Source organism: Orycteropus afer, unplaced genomic scaffold, assembly GCF_000298275.1.
Source record: "Orycteropus afer afer isolate SDZICR_OR568_19922 unplaced genomic scaffold, OryAfe1.0 scaffold00102, whole genome shotgun sequence".
NCBI lineage: Eukaryota > Metazoa > Chordata > Mammalia > Tubulidentata > Orycteropodidae > Orycteropus > Orycteropus afer.
The window spans coordinates 6,093,712-6,108,071 of record NW_006921689.1 but is presented as its reverse complement, the minus strand read 5'-3'; the positions used below and the strand labels follow the sequence as shown (position 1 = coordinate 6,108,071).

The window sequence follows — 14,360 nt, the reverse complement described above, 5'->3', positions numbered from 1 at the left end:
TAACAACCTGCGATATGCTGATGACACAACTTTGCTTGCTGAAAGTGAGGATGACTTGAGGCACTTACTGATGAAGATTGAAGAACACTGTCTGCAGGATGGATTACATCTTAATATAAAGTGTGATAGTTGGAGCTATGTGTCAACTTGGATGGACCACAATTCTGTGTGGCTTCAGCAATTTTGATGTAGGTTATTCTCATAATGGGATCAGATGTATATGTTTTGAGCAGCCAATCCATTGAAAGGAAGTTTCCTTAGGGGTGTGGTCTGCTTCCAATATATTTATGAACATCCTGGGGAAAGAGACATTCTTCTGTGGATCAGGACCCTGTTGTCCTGCCTACAATTATCCACAAGTGAACAATCTACCATTCAGCCTGGAGATCTTGGATTCATCATTTGTTGCAGTCAACAGCCAGTACTATCTACTGACCTTGAGCTTGTCAGCCTCTGCAGCTGCCTTGGTCAAGAAAAGCCTCCAGCTCGATGTTTGATCCAAGAACTTGGGACTTGCCAATTTGTATAAGTGTGTGATCCACTTTCCTAAGATAAATGTCTGTATCTCTATATGTATATATAAGCTTTATTGGTTTTGCATCTCTAGAGAACCCAGCCTAACGCATTTGGTACTGAGAGTGGTTCTAGAGAGACAAAATCATAAGGATAGGCTTTTTAAATTGGTTCTCACTGATTCTGTTTTGGTTCTCCAATTTGATTAATTGTAAAGGCACTGGTGACCCTGCCTCTCTTAGTAAAGGGGGCCCTGTTAATCCACGTCCAGGTGACAACATTAATATGCAAAATAGCACCACCAATAGATCAAGTACTTGTGAGAAGTGAGGTTCTGGGTCATTGCATATTTGATACGTTTCTGCAATTTTGTCAGCATGAAGAGTATAAGGAAGCTGGTTGGTTGGTCCTACTTACACTAGACAAAGTGGTGAAAGAGTGAGATGAGTTCAGGGCTGCTGAGTCACAGACCAAGCGCTGCATAAAAGACCTCAATGTTTCCAGTTGTACTCTGAAAGAAAGCTTTATTTCTTCTAGTAATAGAACTGATATTGCAGAAAATCAAACCCAGTCTTTTTGTAAGGGTGGCTAAATTACAATGCCAATTAAATTGCCAAGGTAGAATGGTGTCTGAAGTTAAAGTGAGGGCATTGCTTGGGAAAAAAATGGAATCTGGAAACCTGAAATGGGGACACATGGGTGGATAGTCTGGAAGATCAGGATAAGGAGCCTATGAATCCTGTTGAATCCCTCCCCCATCTGAAGGGATTACTATAAAACCATTATCCCCTCCACCTCAGTTTGATGGGCTTAACCCAACTGTTCCTGCTGGGTTATTTCCTGAGACAGAGCCCATGGATGACATTGCTGAATGTTCTCAGGAATTGCCCCAACAACCCATTGTTGCTGCCAGACCTATAACTAAAGTTAAGTCCAAGCAAGTCCCAAAAGTGAAATACGAAGTGTGACTGAGGAGGTAGTATGCTACACCCGAAAAGACTTACTTGATTTTGCTAACACATATAGACAGAAACCTGTCCATATGTATAGGAATGGCTACTGAGGGTGTGGGATAATGATGCAAAGAATGTAACATTGGATCAGGATGTGTTTATTGATTTAGGCCCACTAAGTACGGATTCTTCTTTCAGTGTTTCACCTTGAGAGTTTAGGAAAAGATCGAATAGTTTATTTGGTTGGCTTATTGAAGCACGGGTTATGTGGTGGCCTGCCTTAAGTCAAGTTGAAGCACAAGACCTGCCTTGGTATGATGTAGAAGAAGGTAACCAGAGGGTTAGGGAAATTGGCCTGTTAGAATGGATTTATCAGATTAGATCCCTAGTGATTCCCACCACATTCCCATTTAATTCACCTATTTGGCCTGTGCCAAAAACAGATGGATCTTGGAGAATGACAGTAGATTTATCATCAACTTAATCAGGTGATGACTGCAATTGCAGCTGCTGTTACTGATGTGGTTTCATTGCTTGAGAAAATTAGTACATCTCTTGGTACTTGGTATGCAGCTATTGATCTGACCAATGCCTTTTTCTTGATACCAATTTCAAAGGACCATCAGAAGCAGTTTGCTTTCAGCTGTCAAGGCCAACAATATACTTTCACAGTGCTTTCTCAGAGGTATAACAACTCCCCAGCACTATATCATAATTTAGTCCATAGGGATCTTGATTGCTTTTCCCTTCCACAAGACAGCAAACTGGTCCATTATATTCATCAAATTATGATGATTGGACCTAGTAAGGAAGATATATCAATGACTTGATTGGTGAGCCATCCACGTGTTAGAGGTTAGGAAATTAACCCAACAAAAATTCAGGCATCTTCCACCTCAGTGAAATTTCTAGGGGTTGAATGGTGTGAGACATGACAAGATATTCCTACTAAAGTGAAGGATAAGTTATTGTATCTGGGTTCTCCCACAACTAAAAAGGAGACACAATGTCTGGTGGGCCTCTTTGGATTTTTGAGACAAGATACCCCTCATTTGGGTGCATTTCTTCAGCCTATTTATCAAGTGACTTGGAAAACTGCTAGTTTTGAGTAGGGCCCAGAACAACAGAAGGCCCTGCAACAGGTTCAGGCTGCAGTGCAGGCTGCTCTGCCACTTGGGCCATATGATCCAACTGATCCAATGGTGCTTGAAGTGTCTGTAGTCGATAGAGATGCTGTTTGGAGTCTTTGGCAGAACCTTTTGGTAAATTGCAACACAGACCCTTGGGATTTTGGAGCAAAGCCCTGCCATCCTCTGTGGATATCAACTCTCCTTTTGAGAAACAGCTTTTGGCTTGTTACTGGGCTTCAGTAGAGACTGAATACCTAACCATGACCACCAAGTCACTATGAGGCCTGAGCTGCCCATCATGAACTGGGTGTTGTCTGACCCACAGAATCAAAGTTGGACATGCACAGTAGCTCTCCAACATTAAATGGAAGTGGTATATCATGTTAGAAATCAGGCACAAGCAGGAACTGAAGGCACAAGTAAGTTGTATGAGGAAGTAGCCCAAATGCCTATGGTCTCCACTCCAGTCACATTACCTTCCCTCTCCCAGTCTGCACCTATGGCCTCATGAAGAGTTCCCTATGATCAGTTGACTGAGGAAGAGAAAAGTCATGCTTGGTTTACAGATGGTTCTGCACAATATGCAGACATCACTTGAAAGTGGAGAGCAGCAGCACTGCAGTCCGTTTCTGGGACTGCCTTGAAGGACAGTGGTGAAGGAAAATCCTCCCAATGGGAAGAACTTAGAACTGTGCATATGGCTGTTCACTTTGCATGGAATAAGAAATGGCCAGATGTATGATTGTATGTGGATTCATGAGCTGGGGCTAGTGGCTTAGTCGGGTTCTGGGACTTGGAAGGAGCATGATTGGAAAATTGGTGACAAGGATGTATGGGAAAGAGGTGTGTGGATAGATCTCTCTGAATGGGATGAAGGAGTAAAGATATTTGTGTCTCATGTGAATGCCCACCAAAGTTGTCCTCAGTAGAGGAGGACACTTTAAGAATCAGGTACATAGGATGACATTTTCAGTGGAAACCAGCCATCCTTTTTCCTCAGCTACTCCTGTCATTGCTCAATGGACTCATGAACAAAGTGGCCATGGTGGCAAGGATGGAGGTTATGCATGGGCTCAGCAACATGGACTTCCACTTACCAAGGCTGATTTGGCTATAGCCACTGCTGAGTGCCCAATCTGCCAGCATCAGTGACCAACACTGAGTCCATGATATGGAACCATTCCTTGAGGTGATCAGCCAGCCACCTGGTGGCAGGTTGATTACATTGGACCACTTCCATCATGGAAAGGACAGCATTTTCTTCTTACTGGAATAGATACTTATTCTGGATAAGGATTCTTCTTCCTAGTACACAGTGATTCTGCCAAAACTACTTATGGAATGCCTTGTCCACTACCATGCTATCCCACATAGCATTGCTTCAGATCAAGGGATTCACTTCACAGGAAATGAAGTGTGGCAATGGGCCTATGCTCATGGAATTTACTAGTCTTACTATGTTCCCCATCATCCAGAAGCAGGTGGCTTGATAGAACGATGGAATGGCCTACTGAAAACACATCATCTTGGCTGGACCACAATTCTGTGTTGTTTAAGCAATTGTGATGTGGGTTATTCCCATGATGGGATCGGATGTATATGTTTTGAGCAGCCAATCCATTGAAAGAGAGTTTCCTTAGGGTTGTGGTCTGCTTCCAATGTATTTATGGACATCCTGGGAAAAGGACACTTTCCTGTGGATTGGGATCCTATTGTGCTGCCTACAACTGTCCATGACTGAAAAATCCACCATTTGGCCTGGAGATCTCAGATTCATCATTGGTTGGAGCCAACAGTCAGTACTACCTGCCAAACTTGAGCTCATCATCCCCTACAGCAGCGTGAGTCCGGAAAGCCTCTGCTTGAGGTTTGATCCAAGAACTTGGGATTTGACAATTTCTATAAGTGTGTGAGCCATTTTCCCAAGATAAATTTCTCTTTCTCTATTTGTATATAAAAGCTTCACTGATTTTGCTTCTCTAGATAACCCAGCCTAACACATAAAGAAAACAAAAATCCTCACACCTGGACCTATAAGCAGCATTATGATAAAAGGAGAAAAGATTGAAATTGTCAAATATTTTATATTGCTTGATTCTACAATTGATGCCAGTGAAAGCAGCAGTCATGTCATCAGACAATATATAACACTGGGCAAATTAGCTACAAGGGACCTCTTTCAAGTGCTGAAGAGCAAAGATGTCTCCTTGAGGACTAAGGTGCACCTGATACAAGCTAGGGTATTTTCAATCACCTCATATGTATGTGAGAGCTGGACAATGAATGAGGAAGACCAAAGAAGAATTGATGCTTTTGAGCTGTGGTCTTGGTGAAGAATGCTTAAAGTACCAGGGACTGCTAGAAGAGCTAACACATCTGTCCTGGCAGAAGTACAGCTGGAATGCTCCTTGGAGGTGAAAATAGCCAGACTTCATCTCACATGCTTTGGTCATGCTGTCAGAAGGGACCATTCCCTGGAGAAAGATGTCATGCTTGGTAAGGTGGAGGGTCGACAAAAGAGGGGAAGACCTTCAATGAGTTGGCTTGACAGGGTGGCAGCGGCGATGGGCTCAAGTATAGCAAGGATCATGGAGTAGGCCCAGGATCAGGTAGTGTTTCATTCTGCTGTGCATAGGGTTGCTATGAGTTGGAGATGACTCAACAGTACTTAACAACAACCACAACCACCAATAATTTTGTTCAACCTAAGAGTATTTCCTTTTCTCCCTGATATAATAGTTCCATGAAGCATTCCAAACATATTCTCTCAGGTTTCTTCAGATATTAAATGGGTAATTATACAGATTTTCCAATTCTTTTGTTGTGCCTAACACCTCATTCCAGGTTACACTTTGGCATGTTTTTATCTGATTGTGGTGGGTATGTGTCCCCTGTGGTTGGCTGGATTTTGAGTCAAGTTATGGATCTATAAACAGTGAAAAGTAAGGGTAGGTCCTAAGAGAATCTATGTTCACCCATAATGCAATTAACTCACTGGTGAAATTTATGTTTTTCAGATAAGGAGAGATAGAATGGCTTTTTTTTTGCAAGGGACGTTTTCTTCCCTTTTAAAATTAGTAGTTTTGCTTTGAGGATAAATTTGAAAAGGAATTCTAGGGTAAGACAAGGAGGAGTGGGGGAAAAAGCATAAAAGAGCATGGTCAGTGTGAGTTATATATATGTCTTTAAATGAGCAGATGATAATATGGCAAAGTGAGGCATGGACTGCTGGTAGTGAAAAGAGAGGCCATATCTCAAATGACCGTGCAAACCATATATATGTTTCGGTGATGGGTTTAAGAATTACTGCTATGGAAAATCCTATTCATCTGTTGGGTCCTGGATAAAATATCACCAGGACCCAAAGGCTGAAACAACCAAATTCCAAGAAGACTTAAAATACGTCTCCTTCACCCATAGTTGCATTACATTTGCCTCTCTCTTTGTTCTGCCATCTATTTAATTGTACTGAACTTGATTGTTAGATGTCTTTCTTTATGATTTGTGTGAACCCATATTTTACTACATATACTCCCTGATTAAGATTATAAATGAAATAGTGATAGTTGATATTTATAAAGGTACCAAGCTCTGTTGGTCATTCCAACTTTTAATATGCATTAGAATCTCCTCTAAACCTTTTAAAATGTCAGTGACAAAGATGTCTCTCTCCTCTATCAATGATGACTTGAAAGACCTGGAGAGGCCCAGACACTGACACAGGTACTCTAATCCCCATCAAATTTCATTAACTGTGGCAGAAGATGAATTGTTCTTAAACTTCAGACTCTCCTGGACGTCTGTTTAAATCATAGATTACCTGGCACCATCCCAGACTTTCGGAATCAGTACTTCTGAGACAATGCCTGAAAATCTGCATTTCTAATAAATTTCCATCCATTAAAGCTGATGCTGCTGATGGGAGGATCCTATTTGAGAACCACTGTTGCGGGCCCTCTAATTACCACTAGAATAGGATGCATATTAGAATCACTTAAGGACTTCGCATCGACCACAGGTCCTATACTCCTACCCTTCCAAAATCTGCCTCTCCTCCACCTCACCCTAATCCTGAATTCTGAAACACCCCGCAATAATAAATATGTACTTTGAAAACACTCTCTGAGTTGTTATAAAATCAAATGTGATACCAAAATTGTTAGTGCTTTGTACCTGTAAAGGGCAATATACATGAAAAACTAATTGTGTTTCTAATGCAATACACAAATACTGCTCTTACAATTTCCAGTTCAGAGCAATGTGTGATCATCCAAGTTTACAAGCTTTAAATTTAGATTGAGTGGAAAAAATCTTAGAGAGGAACAATAGAAATTTAACACAATTTTAGTTCTTAGAAATTGTTATTGAGCATTTTTATTAGTTTGCATCTTGCATTTTGAGTTAGGCACTGAACAGCAATAATTGATAACTATGCCCTTGTATACCTATTTGCCTGATATTCAGAAGCACTTTAGTCTAAAATATATCAGACCTTGAATAGTTTAGTAAAGTGTGAATTGTTTTACAGGTACTAAATGATAAATTGTTGACTAAAAAAAAGGAAGAAAAGGGCAAAGAATAGTCTTATAAATACTACCTACTGAATAAAATAAATTTCTCTAAAATACATTGAGTAAGGAAACTATGGAGTGGAATAAGTGCTTTCTTCAGAAACCCCTCCCTACAAAATGAGAATGTATGGTGAATACTTACAAAATGTGTCAGCTGGAAATGGTCATAGTATGAACTTATTGTTCCACTTTATCCAGTGCTACTAAACAAAACAAAATAAAACAAAACAAAAACTACTTGAAACTTACCTTGATCACATTGTACAGGAAATAACAAAATGAAACAACCACCACAATAAACAAACCACCTTTGATCAAGTGTTTCATTTAAACTGTATTACAAAGCAATATTCAAAACACATTTTCCTTAAAGAGGTTTGAATTATAAAAATAAATTTCTAGAGCAATCTTTGTCTGTTTTACAGGGATTTTTGTATCTGTTTTGGCAAGCTAAGAGTGGAGGAAGACAGTGATTAAGAGAGAGAATAGGAAACTCTCTACCCAAGAGCTAGAGGCATGCAGGGGAATCAGGGAACCTTTGTACACCATCAAAGACAAATTCTTCCTTAGTGATACAGGCATTTTTCACAAGTTTCTTTTGTTTCAATATCTACAAATCTGTGGCTAGCATATGTGCTTGATGAATATTTATTAAACTTCACTTGATGTTGAGTGCCTATAGAACTATTAATACTTCGGAAGGAGCCCTGTTAACTTAGTGGTTAAGAGATAAACTCTTTACCATAATGGTTAAAAAGTCAGCAGTGTGAACACCAGCTGCTCTGTGAGAGAAAGATGTGGCAGTTTGCTTCCTTAAAGATTTACAGCCTTGGAAACCATATGGGGCAGTTCTACTCTGTTGTATAAGGTGACTTTGAATAAGAATCGATGGGGAGTTTTGTGTTTCATGGCAGTGTGTTAGGAATAAGGTAAATAGGTATCATGATCTTGCTCTTAAAACTAATTCCAGTTGCTATCAGACTTTACAAAAAATGTAAACCTTTCCAGACTTGGAAAATTTCATTTTGAGATAGATAAAGCATAGTAACTAAATTAATGGCCTGGTTCTCAGTATTTTAAGGAGGCAAAGAGAAGGTAAATAATCAAGAAATCAGGGAAACTGAGGCAGTTAAAGCATAAACCATTCTAGAAGACTACAGATGTGAGAATAAGGATGAGTGTAACTGTACTAAATTGGGCTTGGTTAAGTAGAGTTACATTGGTTCAAGACGTGTTGATTATAACTAGTGATTAGAATGCAAAAGTTTGAAAAAGGAAGAATCACTGATAGTTGGAAAATATGGCTTTGGTGATAGAAATAACACTGGACATAACATGATAGAATTTTGCAAGACCAAAAGCATATTCATTGCAAATACCTTTTTCAACAACATAAATGGTGGCTGTACACATGGACTTCACCAGCTGCAGTATACAGGAAACAGATCAACTTCTACAACTGTGAAAAGAGGCAACGGAGAAGCTCAATATCTTTAGCCAAAACAAGGCCAGGAGCTGATTGTGGAACAGACCATCAACTGCTCATATGCAGTTTCAAGTTGAAGCTGAAGAAAATTAAAACAAGTCCATGAGAGTCAAAATATGACCTTGATTATATCCTTCCTGAATTTAGAGACCTTCTAAAGAATAGATTTGATGACCAGAAACCAGAGGAATTCTGGGATGGCATCAAGAACATCATCCATAAAGAAAGCAAAAGATCATTAAAAAGACAGGAAAGGAAGAAAATACCAAAATGGATGCCAGAAAGGACTCTGAAACTTGCCCTTGAATGGAGAATAGCTAAAGAAAATGGAAGAAATGGACAGATAAAAGAACTGAACAGAAGATTTCAAAGAGCAGCTCAGGAAGACAAAGTCAATTACTATAATGAAATGTGCAAAGACAGGGAGTTAGAAAACAAAAAGGGAAGAACACACTTGACATTTTTCTAGCTGAAAGAACTGAAGAAAAAATCAAGCCCCGAGTTGGAATATTGAAAAATTCAATGAGAAAAATATTGAATGATACAGGAAATGTCAAAAGACAATGGAAAGAATACACAGAGTCACAGTACCAAAAAGAATTGTTCAATTTTCAACTATTTCAGTAGGTGACATATGATCAAGAACCAACGGTATTGAAGGAAGAAGTTGAAACTGCACTGACAGACTTGGAGAAAAACAAGGTTCCAGTAACTGATGGAAAACCCACTGAGATATTTCAACAAACAAATGCCACACTGAAGGCACTCATTCATCTATGCCAAGAAATTTGGAAGACAGCTACCTGGCCAACTGACTGGAAGAAATCCATATTTGTATCCGTTCCAAAGAAAGATGATCCCACGGAATGTGGAAATTATCAAAAAATATCATTAATATCACATGCAAGTAAAATCTTGCTGAAGATAATTAAAAACAGTTGCAGCAGTATATTGACAGAGAATTTCCAGAAATGATAGCTGGACTCAGAAAAGGATGTGGAAGGAGGGATATCTTTGCTAGTATCAGATGGATCTTGGCTCAAAGGAAAGAATATGAGAAAGATGTTTACTTATGTTTTATTGACTAAGCAAAAGCATTCGAATGTGTGAAATATAACAAATTATGAATAGCATGAAGAAAAACACTTAATTGTGCTCATGATGAACTGTACATAGATCAGGAGGCTGTCATTTGGACAGAACAAGAGGACAGTGCATGGTTTAGAATCAGGAAGGGACTGCATCAGACTTGTATCTTTTCACCAAACTTATTCAATCTGTATGCTGAGTAAATAATCCAAGAAGCTGGACTATATGAAGAAGAACGTGGCATCCGGATTGGAGGATGACTCTTTAACAACCTACAATATGCAGATGACACAGCTTTGTTTGCTGAAAGTGAAGATGACTTGAAGCATTGACTGATGAAGATTAAAGACTACAAATGTGTAGTATAGATTACATCTAACATAAAGAAAGTGAAAATCTTCACAACTGGACCAATAAGCAGCCATGATAATGGTGAAAAGACTGAAGTTATTGCAGATATCATATTACTTCATTCTACAATCAGCACCCATGGAAGCAGCAGTCAAAACATCAGATGATGTATTGCACTGGGCAAATCTGCTCCAAAATACCTCTTTAAAGTGCTGAAGAGCAAACATGTGTCTTTGGAGACTAAGGTGCTCATAACCCAAGTCATGGCATTTTCAATCTCTTCATATGCATATCAGAGCTGGACAATGAATAAGGAAGAGTGAAGAAGAGTTGATGCTTTTGATTTGTGGTGTTGGCAATGAATACTGAGAGTACCATGGACTGCCAACACAACTAACAAATCTGTTCTGAAATAAGTTCAGCCAGAATGCTCCTTGGAAGAGAGATTGGCCAGGTCTTGCCTTACCTACTTTGGCCATGTTGTCAGAAGGGACCATTTACTGGAGAAGGATATCATGCATGGTAAAGTGAAGGGTCAACAAAAAAGGGGAAGGCCTTCAACGAGATGGTTTAACAAAGTGGCTGCAGTGATGAGTTCAGGTATAGCAAGGATTGTGAGTCTGGCACAGGGCTAGGCAGTGTTTTGTTCCATTGTAAATAGGGTTGCTATGAGTCTGAGCTGACTTGACATCACTTAACAACAAGAAGAAGAAGTAGAATAACCATTAGCAACTGTCTAGGAGAAATGAACTAAATACAATTATAACAAATTAAAATATTGAGCAATATATATGCTTTAGGATCCTGCTTTAAAATTATTTACCACCTTACCTACTTTCTCAATAGCAAATAGATTATTTACATTTCTGCTTTCCTATATAAAATGAACATGTGTTCTTAAAAACTTTGGTCCTTGTTGTGGTTACAGTTTTGTGTCAACTTGGCTCAACCATGATTCTCAGTGGTTTGGCAGTTGTGATATAGTTTGACATTTATATAATGATGTAGCCATACCTTATGATAAGATCTGAAATAAAGTAGTCATTTTCATGATGAGAGCTACTATTAGCTGCCAATCAGTTGAAAGGAGTTTCCTCAGGGGTGTAGCCTGAAAAGCTCTCTGGTTTACTGCTTGCTCTGGATCTTGCATCTGGCTCTTTTTAATCTGACTTCTGGTTCTTGGAACTTGAGCCAGTGGTCTGGCATATCTATTCCTTGCTGATCTTGGTATTCATTGGCCTCCACAATGTGAGCCAGCAACTTATCTGACCTGCTGATCTTGGATTTGTCAGCTCCTACAGCTATTCAGCAGAAGCCTCCAGCCTGACAGCTGATCCATGGACTTAGAACTTGCCAGCTTCTACAAATGTGTAAGCCATTTCCTTGAAATAAATGTCTCTCTCACATATGATAAATCTTATGTATCTGTAAGTTTTGCTGGTTTTACTTCTCTAGAGAACCCAGTCAAAGAGATTCTCATTCTCAATTTCTATTTTATAAAGTGTATGGATTAGTCTTCATTTAACAAACAGAACACAGCATGAAAAATTCATGAAATATATTCTTGAATGATCTGTCACGTTATATGAAAAAATTGGTCTGAGACAGTAGTTTTGAGAGAAGATAGGGACCAACTCTAAATTCTCTTAAATCAAGTTAGACTAGTCAAATATTGTGCTCTTGGGTCACAAAGATTAGTCCCATCAGTTTCACCTTCTCAGAGGTCCTTTCCAACGTATTATCTTCTAACTGTGCTAGAGGATGTTATAAGAAGTAGCTACGTGGAAATCGGTTTATGATTCTCCACAAAGCTGATGTATAGAGCATGGAGGATTACATTTCTTATATAACATCCCAATTGCAATTTTTTTTTTTTTTTAATTTAGTTCTGGTAAAAACTTTTTCTTCTTGTAGCTAAGTAACATGCTTTCTATAGAAAAAGTTCTATGCAACTGATATCTCCCCCACTCCCAAAATATGGCTGCATGTTCAATACATTCTTTAGGCTGGCTGTGTGCGTACGGATCTTAGATAGGATGTAGGTAAGTTTCCCTCTCTCTTTTTTTCTTTTCCTTCTTCCTATATTTATTTATTTCCTTTCACAAGGTATAGCATCAACTTGTCCCAACTTGTACATGCTGTGTGAACAGTAAATTCACCTTCTGTCTTTAGAGAAATATGGGTTCTGGCAGTTTCTTGACTCTTCCTACTAATTAATCAAGATCAACTCAGTATACTGCTATATGTGGTTACCAACATTTTCCATACTATACCTCCTCTTTCCTTTTCCTCTACAATCTTTCCTACTCGTGGTACTTTTAGGGCTATGTGACTCAGAAAGTTTGCTTGAGATATTATCCCATTATAGCAATGAAGACAGTTATTCATAGCACTATATAATATTAAAACTATGGACTTAGAAGATAATTGAAAAGTTATTTAAATCCAGTCACCTATTAGAGTCCTCTCTAGAGTATCTAGCTAGCTATACCATGTGGTATAGCTATACCATGCTACTCAATGTATTTTAACACCTCCTGGGGAAACCCAGTTCTGTCTGTTAAAACTCTGTATAACCTACACACTTCCATTATTATACCCATATCAAATAGATAGGAAAACATGCCAGATGGCAGTTTTTAGATATTAAAAGCTAGTTACTTTCTAACAAGGAAGTTAGATAATGGACTTGCAGTTTTTTTTTTTTTTCCTTTCAGGGTTAGAAACAAATGAATATAGATTTTTACTTTGGGGTTCTAGGATCTCCATTCTTCTCATGTTTATATGCCATTGGGAAATATCTTACAACAGATTTTACTATAATAATAATTTATAATTATTCACGCATTTTTTGGCAGGGGGACTAAGGTAATGTGGTATTTACAAATTCATGATTTTTAACGAAGACAAAAATGATTAATATGAATCAAGTCCAGAGACAAGAGTATTATTCTGTTGATAACACTTAAAATTAAAGCATGAAACTGATAGTTAATACTAATCAGATAAATAAAACAACACATTCCATAAATCTGTAAAACAAAAACAAGTAACTATTTCTAAAATGAAACTATTTTCATGTGGAAAAGGGAACTTTAAGAGGGAAATTTTGTGAGTATAAACTATTTCCATCCTGAAATTAACTGCCTACAAATATTTTGAAGTGTATACTATGTTTAATATTTTTATTTTCATTTTATATTTAGATATTTTATTTAAGACATACTCTATGATTTTGGTAGAATTTAGTATAAGTTTCTATGCATGTAATATCTATGTAATATGATATGCAAGCAGTCCAGAATGCATGTGACAGCATATAATGAGATCAATTCTGACTTTAGAAAATTTCAAATACCATTATTTTTAAGCCAGAAAGCTAGACTGAGGTTACCTTTACATCTTAAAAATGTATGTATTATCATCACCACCAGTGCTTCCATGATACATTTATCAACCACTATAACAGTGAAAAGAAGTTGGCAAATATTCTCAGCACAATGATCAAGGAAAAAGAGCCAAGGAGGAAATTAATGTTTCATACACTCTCAAGTCTTTGGACATATGGCAAGTGGATCCTAAATTGTCTCCAAATCCCACCAGCTACTGGGAAGTGGATACCTTATATCCTTCTAGGCCTGTTTCCACTTGTCAAGATTTGTCCTTAGGCCTCATCTGTATTAATCATCGTTGAAGTAAGCGAAGGGTGGGGGATGAGACAATACAATATGATAAGGCAGAGACTTAGATTTAATCCAAGATTTGGAAATTAAACCCAATCTCACTCTTTCTCTGCTTCATAGTTTTCACTTTTTTTTGCCTGCTGGCTATATCACAGGAGCTCTGGTGGTGTAGTGCCTAAGGCATTTGACTGCTAACTAGAAGGCTGACCATTCAAACCCACCAGCCACTCATCCAAAGGAAGATTGGGCAATGTACTTCTGTGAGATATCTCCTCGGAAACCCAAGGAGGGGTTGCTATGAGTCGAATCCAACTTGACAGCAGTGAGTTTGGTTTTTGGTTTGGCTATATCACATTGGCACCTCAAATGCAATGTGTCACAAGTAAATGAATAAACTTCAGTACCCCTCTGCTCCTTCCTTATTCCTTCATTATAAGTGAATACTACTTTTCATATTTTGCCCATGTCAGAAATTCTCTCTTACTTGAAACCTCATATCCTAAAGATCACTACTCATACTGCAGATAATACATTGTAAATGACTTTAGAATATAAATATAGTGTGTATATTTAAATATATATAT

At 38.3% G+C, this 14,360-nt stretch overlaps 1 pseudogene; it reads left to right on the top strand.

The window, feature by feature from the left end:
* LOC122150191 overlaps positions 1–4,106 on the top strand; it is an 83,714-nt pseudogene extending 79,608 nt beyond the window's left edge.
* The last annotated feature ends 10,254 nt before the right edge of the window (positions 4,107–14,360 follow it).